At 41.1% G+C, this 14,433-nt stretch overlaps 1 protein-coding gene across 2 annotated transcripts in view; it reads right to left on the bottom strand.

Moving 5' to 3' along the window:
* sst3b (somatostatin receptor 3b) overlaps positions 1-14,433 on the bottom strand; it is a 63,689-nt gene that overhangs the window by 22,850 nt on the left and 26,406 nt on the right. The gene's annotated exons all lie outside the window — the stretch shown is intronic.

Raw genomic sequence — 14,433 nt, 5'->3', positions numbered from 1 at the left:
CTCAAAAAGCACACAGTAAACTAAAATACAGAGTACATCATATCTCTCGCTAGGTGAAACAAATGCTACTAAAAACGCATTAAAGAAATGATAGCTCGCTTCTAATACTTATATTTTAATATTTTTCTCATGGGATTTGAAGGAATACGTCGATCAGATCTGCTTTTTAATAATTCTTCTGTTAGGAGATCTAAACCGATGTTTGAAGAGCTGCAGCTCCCAGAAGTCTCAGCCTGGAAATCCTATGGGATGAACTGCATAAATAAGGTTGCATTACTTTTATCTTTTATCTACTTTAACTTAAACCTGGTTTGACTGCACTTGTTCCAAATTCATATATTTGATGCATGATTTCTTTAGGTCTTTTTCAAAAGTGAGGTCTCACCAGTTGTATTATGCTTTGGCTTTGGACTGACTTTGTACAAATTCCCCACTTGTTTGTGCCAGTAAAGTTTCTACAAAAAAGGCATTTTGATATTTATCTCAATGGAAGTTATCGATAAAGGTTTATTTAAGTCATTTTCCTTTTTTGGCATAAGTGTCTATCATCTTTTATAATAGGTAAACTAGAAGCGTCTTAAACTACTTTTGTGCTGACACAAAAAAAGACACTACAAGCTCAAAGAATCCTTGCTTTATTAGTGTGCTCAGTTTCCATTAGGGCTACAGCTGTGTTTCCACAGAAACTGCATCTTTTTCAAATCATAAAACGAAGCCTTAATTAAACTTTGACCTGTCAGATTTCTGATGGTGATTATCCTTTACAGATGTAAGAGCCCGTCACAAATGGATAGCATGCTTTTGAATTAACTATCTAAAGATCTAATTTGTCAGCGACCGTAATGTTGACTGTGTGCAAGGCCACTTTTCTCCCAACCATTACATGGTTGGGAGAAAAGACACTTCCTCCTTATTGCAATTTTCACTGATGCCTGTGTAACATATAATCATTTCAGGCCACAGCTAAGTAAAAACAACCTGCAGAGGAAGTGAGTGGCTTCAAGGTCAACATTTTTAACAAGTCTTCTTTCCCTTTCGGCTCTTCCCATCAGGGGTCGCCACAGCGAATCAACCACTCTTTCGAGGATGAGATGCATGGTTAACTTGGCAATGTTTAACGCCGGATGCCCTTCCTGATGCAACCCTCTCTATTTATTCGGGCTTGGGACCGGCACAGAAGCAGAGAAGGGAATGGGGAGCAGCCCAGATTCGAACCCTTGTTTCACGGACGGAAGGTGCCGTAAACCAGCACGAGCTAAACTGGCTCCATCAACATTTTAACAAGTGCTCAACTAAATATTTAGTCTTCAATATAGCATGTGTATTAATTACAGTACTATCCATCCATTCTCATTTATTTTTTTTGTCTATTGTCAGAACAAAGGTCATACCCAGAGGATGACATTTTTTTGATACCCACAGACGAATGACAAAACTCATACTTAATAATTAAATAGTTCAATATTAATAATTAAATTTATTAGATGTGGTGGAGGGGTTTGAGAGTTTAAGCGATCCCAGGGACTAAGCTGTCTGGGGATTTGGTTGGGTTTCCCATGGCAGACAGGTCCTGGGTGACGAGCAAAACAGTTCAGTTCAGACCACCCTTTATGTTGTTGTTGTTGTTGTTGTTGTTGTTTCCCTTTGGGCTTTTCCCATCAGGGGTCGCCACAGCGAACGAGTCGCATGGTAAACTTGGCAATGTTTTACGCCGGATGCCCTTCCTGACGCAACCCTCTCAAAGCAACCGGACTTGGGACCGGCACAGAAGTAGAGAAGGGAACAGGAACCAGCCCGGAGTTGAACCCTGGTTTCATGGACGGAAGGCGCCGCAAACCAGCACGAGCTAAACCAGCTCCCCTCAGACAACCCTTTATGAGATGTAAAAATAAAGATTCTGTAAGGTCGGCCTTGCTGAGCACACATACCAGCGAAGAAGATAGACGCCAAGTAGCGTCTACACAGCCGCGAAGCAATAATGACGGACATTCTAAAACATCCCCGAACCAAGCACCAGTTGGAGCTACTGGTGCTTGAAATATTCATGTTTTCTTTGTTTGATTCTGACAAGCGTGTAAGTACTTGCTCTCTTCTTCTGAGTGAAAAGCGACTTTAAGAAGCGTAAAGTTGCGCAGCGCCACCTTGTGTACAGGAGTATTTCTGTTTTACATTAAGCGCCATCTAATGTCAGGGAATGAAATTGCATGTTCACTCCACTCATCGTCAGCGAAAATCGCCTGGGTGTGAACACAAAAAACGTGGCGAAAAACGCTGGCGAATAACGCCTGGCGAATATTCGTCCCGGTGTGTACGGGCCTTAAGAGAACTCAAAAGGTGCGGGTGCAGTGTGGTTTGGGTGGCAGTTGAAGGTGGGTAACTCAGTCACAGAACTTGGCTTTTGGTACATGGAACGTCACCTCTCTGGGAGATACCGGCTAGACATAGTTGGGCAAAAATCCACACAAAGCCTGGGCTTTGAAACTCAGTCGAAGGGGTGTGAGATTGACAGGCGGATTTGTGCCACGTCTGCCGTTATGCAATCGCTGTTCTGGTCCATTGTGGTACGGAGAGAGCTGAGCCAGAAAGTAATTCACCGGTTATGACAATATGGCAGGAGTAACAGCATAACGCCTCTGCTCCGGGCAAAATCCCTCCAAAAGAAGTCAAACCAGCTAACACTTCAATACTCAACATAGAAAAAAACTTAAGAATTTAAAAGCTTGCAATGTCAGCACCCAAAAGAGAAACCGAAGAGAAAGGCAAAATCCAGAAAAGAGAGGACAAAAAACGCAACACCGATGGCTTGTACCGCATGGCTGAAAAGGACAACATGGCAGAGATGGTAGCTGAACTAAAAAACCTACATAAAGAGCACATGGATGCTTCCCAGGAGACTAAAGCCTCACTGTCTAGAGTGGAATCTCCAAGACGTGCTGCAGCGCACCTCCAAATTAGAACAGCGGAACGCCGAAACTGAACAGAGGGTGAGCAACATGGAGGATAAAGCGGGGCGGCCGTGGTGCAGAGGTAGGGCGGTCGACCCATGTTCGTAAGATTGCAGGTTCGATTCCTGCCTTGCACGCCCATGAGTTGAAGTGTCCTTGGGCAAGACACTGAACCCCACCTTGCCTCTGGTGGTTGGCGGCCGCCTGTTTTTGGCAGCAGAGCAGCCACCAGTGAGTGAATGTGTGTGTGACTGGGCGAATGGGTCGGTGACTGTAAAGCGCTTTGTCCTTGTAGGAAGAAAGGCGCTATTTAAGTATACGCCATTTACCCTAAAACACTCTGACATGATTGAGCTATGCGCTACTTGTTACACAGAGATGCAAAGCTTACGGCTAGTTGCAAGGATCTCGAATCTGGAGTAAGGAGAAATAACCCTGCATATTTGGAGTTAAAGAGGGGGAAGAGAAAGATAATATGTTAGTTTGCATCACCAACCTGATACGATCGTTTCTTGGGCTGCCGGCAGACCAGGATCTATGCCCTCTCTGAAACCCCACCAATACAGCCCCCCCAGATCCATTAAAGTTCGGTTCTACGACTTCAGAATTAAAGACAGAATCCTCCAAACAGCATGGAAAAAGAGGGAAGTGACATAGGAAGAACAACGGATTTTCTTTGACCAGGACTACAGATGTGCAAAAGAAATGCAAACAAGTGCGAGAGGTGATTTAACTGTAGCACTTGTGTCAACTTAACCAGCAAAAGCTACACAAAGTTACTAGGTTCTATTTACGAAGAGAAGAAAAAACAACAATGTGTTTAAATAACAGAGGGCAGGTTTATTCCATTACCTTTCACAACACAAAATAGAACAACAACATAAATAATAATTTCTTCCTAAACTGAATTTCTTTTACAAAATAAATCAGCTTTATAAAAAAATTGTATAAAATAAATTGTCCTTTGTCTCGTTTGTGCACTCAATTTGTTCTCTATCCGGGTAGGATAAGTGAATGTGCATAGGAATATTCCTTATCTCTTGTCCTGTCAGATTGGGTTCAATCCTGTTGATGGGAATCAGTAACAGCTGGTCACACTGTACTTCAATCTTCAACAGGATACTCTCGTTCTACGCCTGGCTCGCCATCGACTTCCAACGAAGAATTGTAGTCCGAGCTACAATTGAGGGTCATCAAAACAATTCTGCACATAGTACAGAATAAATCAGACACATTATAATCTATATTTCAAGTGAGATCTCATCTTTCATTCATTCATTCATTCATCTTCTTAACCGTTTATTCCCTTTCGGGGTCACGGGGTTGCCGGAGCCTATCCCGGCCACTTGGGCGTAGGCAAGGGATGCCCTGGACTGGTCGCCAGTCTGTCGCAGGGTGGAATATCCTCAATCACACATCCATTCACTCTCACACTCACACCTATGGACAATTTAGAGTTGCCAATCAACCTATGTAGCATGTTTTTGGATGGTGGGAGGAAGCCGGAGACCCCGGAGAAAACCCACGCAGGCACGGGGAGAACATGCAAACTCCACACAGAAAGGTCCCCCATTAATGTTGTGTTTTTCATGTCCCCCAGGCCCCGGGGGCCTTCTTGCTGTGAGACAAGAGCGCTAACCACTGCGCCACCGTGCAGCCCATCTCATCTTTCAATAAACTCAATATCTTTTCCCTGTAATTTGGATTTTTTTTTTTTTTTTATGGTTTTCATTTTTTTTTAGTAGTTCACCAAAACCAATTTACAAACAAAAAATTCAGTAATCCTTTTAACAAGTATTACTATTAGTAAAAGGAATTTCCCTTTCCACAAATCTGAAAAAATAACTGTATGAATAAAGTTTTAACAAATAAACTTATTATAATCATGGTATAATACAATTCTTTTTAAACAATGAATACTTCAACCACCTTTTCAATTAACTTTTCAAAAATACATATTAGCGCATACGTATACCAGAAAGAAATCAAATAAAGTAAACATTAATAACACAGTTAATACAGAAATTAACATTTTCTACATACTCCGAATTGTTTTGTTCCCTTTTTTAACAGAATTTAATTTAAAACATAACCGTCAGCTCCATATACAACTCTTTCCTACTCACCGGAGTTTCCAAGAATTCTTAAACACGACACGTTCACAACGTAGCCGCTCTGAAAATGTTCTTTCGGCACACAACGTAACCGATCTCAAAAAACAAAAAGTAGCTTCTTTTAATTCTTCAACTTATTTTTCTTCTTCCGTCTATAACACTGCCGATCTTTCTCTGCTGGTCACGCAGCTCCTTCTCTGCCTCGTGCTTGCAAGAAAAAAACACGCAGACACAAGATGGCACCCTCCACAGAGCCCTGCATGGTATGCCTGGAGGGCAAGGTTATTATAGTTAACGAAAACGAACGAAAAAACTAAAACTAGAACTGAAAAAACATTTTCGTTAACTGAAATAAAAATAAAAACGAGAGTTTTTAAAAAAACGAAAACTAACCAAAACTGTTTGTTGTGTGTATAAAACTAACTGAAACTAAATAATATTAACCCCAAAAAATACTTCGTTTTCGTTAATACTTTCGTTTTTGTTAATACATAAGTCTTTTGGGTTGAAATAAAGTCTATTTACTTCACCCTGCTAGTTTTACTGTGTATCTGAACTAGAGGGCTGCATTGGGATTGGGTCCCGCCGGACCCAACCCAAATCTCGCGGGATTGGGCGGTTTGAATTGTGCTGCGGGCGGGAGCGGGCGGCAGAAAAAAAACCCTGCGGGATCAGTGCTGCCATGAATATCTCATGAATATATATTAGCGGACTACGTTAGGCTGAGCGGCTGTTGGATTCTAATGTACTGAAGCTCTGTGAACGCACCAGGTAGAGACGCCCAATGGCCTCTGTCATCTAACCTGTTGTTGGGGGTGCGCCCCGCCCCGCCTCTTACTAAGAGCGCGCTTCAGGCCGTCTGTCTGCACGCGCACACACGCACACTTTTAACCGAACGGGATTTGTGAAAATATATTTAATAATTAAGTTGCAAATTACACAAGAGGAATGCATAAAGGATGAGGCTGGAGGAGGGACATGAATCTCTTTAATAATATCAATACAAATACGTGTTTTTTTCCTGCGGGACGGGAGACAATACAAAATCAATGCATCTCTATTACTTGCGGGACTAAATTCTATGAGTTTTGCGGGTGCGGGCGGGAGTGGACATACATATTGCGGGTGTGGGCGGGAGTGTAACACATACGTTGCGGGAGCGGGCGGGATTGGTCAGAAATTCAGCGGGCGCGGGATGAAGAAAATAGTCCCGCGCAGGGCTTTAATCTGAACCTTACGGCATCACGTAGTCTGTGACGTCACATGATGTCTGTCGGACACTGCCGGCTAGCGTTGTCATAGACATTTACATGAGCGTGATGGCTGCAGTAAAAGTTGGGAGAAAGCGGGAGAGTCCTATTTGGGACTTTTTTGAATATAACAGCGTCGAAAACTAAAGTAAGTGCCTTGTAGTCGAAGCAGGAGACAAAATTTGTGGAACGCTCCTCAAAGGGAAAAACCCTACGAATCTTAAAGTACATTTAAAAAGCGCACACAACAACGCAAATCAAAAGTACCTAGACAAGCTAGCCTGTCGCCCGCCCTCCCCCGAAAAAGAAGCCAGAGCAGATAACGTAATGCTGTTATCGGCTGTTGTATTTTAATTTAAGGATGGTTGTCCTTGTGTCCTCTGAATAATAAGTGTTTCAAAATGTATCTTTGATTGCGTTTTTATCATACAATACTTATTCTGGTGATTTTGAATCATGCACCTGACAAATATCCTAATTTACAAAAAAAAAACTAAAACTAACACTAAAACTAATAAAAACTAAACTAAAACGAAGCAATTTCAAAAAATAAAAACTAGTAAAGCAGCCTCTAAAAACTAATTAAAACGAAATAAATTTAAAAACAAAAATTCAAAACTAAATAAAAACTAAAACTAATAAAAAATCCGAAACTATTATAACCTTGCTGGAGGGCCAAACCATCTGTACCGCAAATGAAAAATTAACCCTTTAATTTCCATTAGGAAAATTAAATGCTTTTTATAAGTGGGCTACATAACAGCTGCAAGAGAAAAAAGTGAAAGCTCAATGCACATTTCCTGCACACCTGAAAATCCACCTGCAATCCGGGCATCAAAACATTTGCCACCCTTGCAGATGCAGCCCCGACCCTCTGAGAGATGGGATGTTGAGAAAGATGAGCAACGTGAAGGTTTTCAGAAAGCTCTGATGTGCAATAGCTGGGACAGCGTGCAAATTTTTAAAAACATCAGGTCTCACAATGAGCAATGCGGACATAGACATTTTTCTTAGAGATGGAAAATAATCTACACCTATCAGAAAAGTAAGCAGATTTGTCATTCCTACTGGCTGCATCATTTATTTAACAGATAACCTTTTAAAATAAGGATAAACTGATTAATATTAGAAAACCGTGTTTAAAAAAGACTGTATTTACTCAGTGGGAATGAGTGAATGGGTATCTGGCTGACTTGAAGTTTTCTTTAGGGTGATGCAAATAGAGTTAAGCTGATGGTGGGAGGGACTTTCCCGTCTGGCTGGAAGTTTTTCTCTCCCTTCGTTTTACCCAAGCTCTCATTTTGTACTCTATTTTACTTTATTTTTTTATCCTTTTAAGTAACTCTAGTTTAGCTAATCGCCTTTAAATAGTTGCAGCACATTATGCATTTCTGGAGAAGTTTTATTTTTTGTCACAACTCTCCACTGTTTACATTTGAACTCATAATAAACGTATTCTTTTGTTTTTCTTCTTATGCCGTCTTTCAAAGGTTCTATGAGGGCAGTAGAAATATATAAAACACAAGTTAAAACTCAAAAGATCACAGCAGTGAAAGAAATGATAACATCAGCCAAATAGTATGAACAACTTGCTAATAATATACAATGTTTGGGGTTTAAATCATCCTATTAAAAGGAAAATGATATAGACTCAGCTAAAGAAGCTACAATGTGCAATTGCTCTTTTGCAGGAGACCCACTTACCTGAACTGGAACACAAAAAATTAAAATGGGAATGGGTGGGTCAGGTTTACAGTGCTTCTTTCGGGGGAAAAAAGAGGAGTAGCAATATTAATAAATAAGATAGTCCCTTTCTTCATCAACACAGTTACTAAAGACAAATTGGCGAGGTATTTTATGATAACGGGTAACATAGGAGAAACTCCAATATCAATCTTAAATGTCTATGCTCCAAACGACTATGAGCCAGGCTTTTGTTTTTGTTTTGTTTTTTACAAAGATTACCAATATAATTGATGAGAAGGCTGCAGGTATGCTTTTAGTGTGTGGAGATTTTAATACTGTACAAAATGGTTGATTAGAAAAAGCACCTGTTGAGACAGGCCCAACTACTCACAAAACTAAAAACACAAAACTTCCAAAACTTGGAATTGTGGACCCCTGGAGAAATAAACACCTAACTGATAAAAACTTTAGTTTTTACTCTAATGTACACAATAGATACTCAAGAACAGACTTCTTTTGCCTCCTCCAACAATACATGCAGAGAGTTAATGACTGCCACATTGAACAAATAACACGGAGTGATCATGCTCCAGTTGTCTTAAATATAACCCTGGACAAAGAAAACTATTTTAAACACTGGACATTAAATGTCTCCTTGCTGACCAATTTAGAAACTGTACAAACCCTAAAACACTACATCGGAGAATATTTTGAAACAAATGACAATGGCGAAGTCTCACCAGGTGAACTGTGGGATGGAGCGAAGGCAGAATTTAGAGGAAAAATTATTCAGATTGCATCAACTCAAAAAGGAATTTGCCAGATACATCAAAATAACCTTGATATCAAAATAAAACAACTTAAATTAGAATATAAAAATACTTGGTGACATACAACACTGATGGAAGTTAAAAAAACAAGGGCAGCCCTGGAAAATATGCTAACATATAAAGCTGAATGAGCACTTAGATTCTCAAAACAGCACTACTAAGAAACGGACAACAGAGCTAGCAGACTCTTAGCATTAGGCTCAGGCAAATTGTCTAGTTTCTAGGCCTGCACGATTAACCGCAAATTTATCGTCATCGCAGTATCAGGCCAATGCGGTATGCATACCGCAAAAGGAGGCAAAATGGCGATAAGTCGCCTCCTAATAAGGTTATATAAATGCTAAACTATCTCTTTGTAGTTTTAAGCAACGTATCAAATAAAGCCCTTTATGCATTCAACCAATGGTATGGAGCTCTTCGTGTCATTGCCCAATCAACTGGAGCCCCCTAATGTTAGATACCCGCCTTCTACATAGTGCGGGAGTATAAAAAAAAAAAACTACGTACTTTTTTCATCCGACATTTGACCAAACAAGACTTGCAATGGCTGACAGCAATATCCCGGAGGACGTGCTCGTGGCGAAAAAAAAAGCATGTCGATTATTTGGAGGTACTTTGGTTTCAGGACGGGCGACGTTCTCCAAACACAGGTACTATGCAAAACATGCCGAACACCTGTGGCAACCACCCGAGGAAACACCAGCAATCTCCACCATCACCTTCAATACAACCACGAAGATCTGTTTAAAGAGTTCATGACATCTAGGGAGAGCAAAACACCTGCTAAGTCAGAGAAAAAGAAGAGCTCGGCAGGCCAATAGACGTCTGTATTTCAGAGTTTTGCGAGTGGAACTCCTTATGAAAAAACTTCAAAGCGGCACAAAGAAATAACAGAGGCCATTTCACATTTTTTGGCAAAGGACATGATGCCAATAAACATAGTGAGCCGACAGGGCTTTGTCAATTTGATGGACAAAATGGACCAGAGATATCAAATCCCTTCACGAAATTACTTTTCACAAGTCGCCATTCCACAGATGTATGAGACCTGCCGCAAGACCGTTACGTCTGAATTGAGCCAAGCCGGATTTTTTGCAAGTACCACAGACCTGTGGTCAAGCCGCACGACTGAACCGTATTTGAGTTTTACGGTGCATTTTCTCACTGCGGACTTTGAATTAAAAACGCGTTGTCTGGAGACCGTGTATTTCCCGGAGTCGCATACGAGTGAAAACATAGCGCACATATTACTAGACGTGCTGGCAAGCTGGGAACTTGACGAAGAGCGACAGGTGTGCATCACCACGGACAACGGTCCCAACGTCGTTAGAGCCACGGAGCTCAACAAGTGGGTCAGGCTTCAGTGTTTTGGACACAGGCTGCACCTTGCAATTGGTGAGTTTATTTAAGATAGATCTTTATGAAAAAAATATGTAAATTATTATCAAACTATTTTGAATAGCTCCAAGATGTTAATATGACAGTATAATTCGAGAACATGCAAGTCGTGATTTAATTATTCACTTGTAATGACTTGTAATTCATTTTTAAATTATTATACATTTCAAATGTTTTTTTTTTACAAACAGGTTTAATAATTAGTTATTTTTTTGTGTGTCTTCCTCTTATTCAAAAAAATTCCATCAAAGATGATGCCCGCATCGCTCGAGCCATTGGCCTTTGTAAAAAGCTAGTTGGACATTTTTGTCACAGCTGGAAAGCCAACACTGCTCTGAAAAAAGCACAGAAGGATCACAACCTCCCTGAGCACACACTCGTCACTGAATGTCCAACAAGGTGGGGTAGCAGGCAGAAGATGATTGAGAGAGTCCTGGAACAGCAGCGGGCCATTTCTGATGTTCTCTCAGCAGACAAGAAATCCAGGCATTTGATTCCTACTTGGCAGGATCTGGATGTACTGGAATCTGTCAACATGGCATTACACCCCCTGCAAGACTTTACAGATGCTCTGTCAGGTGAGAGCTATGTTAGTGTTTCATATGGGAAGCCAGTCCTCCACCTGACGAAGACATCAGTGCTCGCAGAGAAGGAAGCGGATGGTGATTTGACAAAATCAATCAAGAAAAAAATCCTTGACTACTAGATTACAAAATATGAAAATCCAGCTACCCAAGAACTTCTGGACATGGCGTGTTTCATGGATCCCAGATTCAAAGCCAGCTATATCAGCACTGATCAAGTCTCGAACATCAAGACCAGGGTGCTGTCAGAAATGGAAGCAGTGGCACAAAAGGTTATTCATGCATGCATGTTTTTACCAGAGATGTTTCTTTTGTCCAAAATCTTTTTTTTTCTCATGTTTTGCTTTTGTTTTAGGAGAGAAGCTCCACAGATGTAGAAGCCCAGACCAATGATCCACCCAGTGCTCCGCTGAAAAAGGCAAAAAAGTCACTGGGGAGTTTCTTCAAGACAAGCCCACTCCCCAGTTCATCTGTTGCGCAATTGTCACAAGCTGTAGAAGCTGAGTTTAATAGCTACCTGCTGTCTGCACCCCTAGACAGTGAAGAAGACCCCTTGGCATGGTGGAAACTCCACCAAATTACATTCTCACAGCCGAGCAAGCTTGCAAGGAAGTATCTCTGCATACCTGCAAGCAGCTCACCTTCAGAGAGACTTTTCAGTACATCAGGAAACATAGTAACATGTCAGCGCACATGTTTGAAACCATCAAAAGTAAACATGCTGGTTTTCCTTTCAAAGAACTTGCCATAATGACACTGATGTTGTTCTTTATAGTTCATACTAGGTCACGTTTAAGTTGTGGGCCTCTATCTTTTTTCTTCAATGTTCATTTATGTTTTGCCCACAGCTATAAGACTTGGATTTTAAGTTATGTTGTCTTATTTAATAACACTTGCAGTAAAATGGAAATATAGGAGACACCAACCTATTTTATTCCTGGGCATCTACATATATTTTTTGTAATCATTCATCTTAGTTTTGGCATCTAAGTTGTGTTGAATTATTTGAATAAAACTCACACTGAAACCAAAATGTATTGGTATTTTTGCTTTTCTATTTTTCCATTTATCGCAAGTCATACCGTCATCGCAGTTTCAAACACTGATATCGCATATTTTTCTAATATCGTGCAGGCCTACTAGTTTCTAAAGTTGTTCATACCGTGCTTAAAAAAATGGTTCACAATCCAAAAGAAATAGCAGAGGCCTTCGCCAGGGCTCCAGACTGCGAGCAATTGGTCGCATTTTGCGACCAAAATTTGAGAGTATGCGACTGAATTTTACATCCAGTCGCACATGCGCGACCAGTAAATTTGCCTCCCCCACCCTTCGTATTTTTTATACATTAAACGTGGAAGGGGCACGTCAATGATCAATGAAAAAATCAATGAGACGCAAGCCCACAAGGACGCAGGCAGACACACACACTCGCGCACATACTCATGAAACGCGAGCACGTACACTCTCGCGTGATACCTGTCTGTGAGGCGGCCACTGCGTGTGAGAAGAATAGGGAAAGCCACTGTAAGTGGCTAAAATGCGTGTAGGGGAAGGGGCCTAAAGATAATCGAGTACGCGTAAACATCTGTGGGAAGGAAACAGACAAATATCACAACCTGATATGTGCGTCTGAGCTATGGGTAAGCGAACTATTGATTCGTTCTTCCGACCTGCGGCTAGTGTACCAGTGCCAGAGTGTACAGCAGGGGTCTCAAACTCGCGGCCCGCAGGCTATTTGCGGCCCCCAAGATGATATTTTGCGGTCTCCGCCTTAATATGAAGGTTTAATGTTACTGCAGCCCGCCAGTTTGTATGAATGACACTTTTTCATTTTCCTGCGCGGAGCTGACAAAGCAACCAATCACAGTGGGGTATATGACTCTTGGGGGCGTGACAATGACCGGGCTTGAAAGCAGGACACCTGACAGCCCCCTCCCCGGACCACATTAAGGAGTTCCTTACTTTCCTTTAGAACGTATTTATTCGCTCCTAATTTTCTACATATATGCAGTCCGTGCTGAACTTTTTTCTGGGCCGCACAGAACCGGAGGAAGGTTTAGGTTTTGGTTACGGTTACGGCGGCGCATCAAAGGGTTTTTGCACGGCCGTTACGGCAGCTCACCGCTCCCGCGGGAGTCGGGTCAGCTGAGGAGAATAAATGTCCCACACCTACATGCGTGACAGCTAACGGGGCTTGAACTTTAAACACGCTCGAGCAAAAACAACATTAGTTTTAGACACACTGAAAATACGTGAGGAAACTGCAACGATAGACGTGTTTGAGATGAACCGGCACCTCGCCTGGATCGTTGGGGAGACCAGGCGGGGGGGCTGTGAGATGAAAGCAAATCTGCAGCAAGACTGAAAGAGAACAGGAAATTGGAGTTGTCCTTAACATTCAATTTAGTTTTAATATTCTTCTCCCCCTTAGTATGATCTGTGTTATTATATATTTTTTGATTATTTTAATGTTTTGTGATGTATGTAGCCTTTTTTAATGAATTGGTATTTTAAATTATTTTAATGAATCACTCCATTACAAAAACCATCAGGACACATGTCCCATAATGCATTGTTTTGAAGTCTGTAGGGCAGCTTTCAGTCAGTTCAGTTTCCAGCTGTGTCCGGGTAGGTTTGCCCCTTGCTCCCACCCCTTTCTCGCGATATTTTTGTGATGATTGACAGTTGATGTTGGAGCAAAAACAAAAATATATGTCACACACCAGGTGATCTGCGCAGCTTTTCGTCCACCTGGGTGATCTCAAACACGCTTATTGTGCATCTTGGCTGCACCTATTTGGTGTCACAAAGATAAATTTTCATCCGTTTTCTTTACTCATTTGTACTGTCATGACAGCGATGGTGCTGTCAGTTTACTTTGTTGCATCTTCAAAAGTGCAGAATAAAATGTGACACTGAAATTGAAACAGCACATTGTAATTTCTGCATCTATTATTAAAGTATTTATTAGTAATACAGTGGAAATGAGTAGATTTGGTTAGCATGTTGATTTACGGTATGCGCCCTAAATTTTCTGGTTGTGCCCCTAAAATTTTCAGTTAGGGGCCACTGTGCTCCTAGTGAAAAAAGTTAGTCTGGAGCCCTGACCTTCGCATTATTCTATCAAAATGTGTATAAAGAATCTCAAACTCAAATAGAGACAGAGGTTTTTCTTACCAACCCGCACCTACCCTTTTTATCCAAAGATGAATCTCTTAAAAGGATAACATATCTTGGAAATGGAAGTTGGAAGCCATTAAAAAAAGAAGAACAACAAATCCCCAGGAAATGATGGACTCCCCAGTGAATTCTACAAATGTGTAATAGATGAACTTTCACCAATACTAACTCGTTTTTTAATCAGGTTCTCTCTAGCAAGGACCTGCCGGCTTCATGATCAGAGGCTATAATTTCGGTAATACGGAGAGAGAATAAAGACCCAAATTGTTGTGAAAACTATAGACCCATTAGTCTGCTAAATGATGACCAAAAATTATTGACAAGCATTTTGGCTAAAGGGATACAAACTGTTCACTAAATTAATTAATTCAGTGGATCAGACAGGGTTCATTTCAGGAAGACATGGAGCAAAAAACATAAGGAGAACATTGAACATTAAAACTAGT

Source organism: Oryzias latipes, chromosome 1 (assembly GCF_053564925.1).
Source record: "Oryzias latipes strain Hd-rR chromosome 1, Olatipes_Hd-rR_3.1".
Taxonomy (NCBI): Eukaryota; Metazoa; Chordata; class Actinopteri; order Beloniformes; family Adrianichthyidae; genus Oryzias; species Oryzias latipes.
The sequence above is the reverse complement of the archived record's forward strand: the minus strand, read 5'-3'. Positions and strand labels throughout refer to the sequence as shown.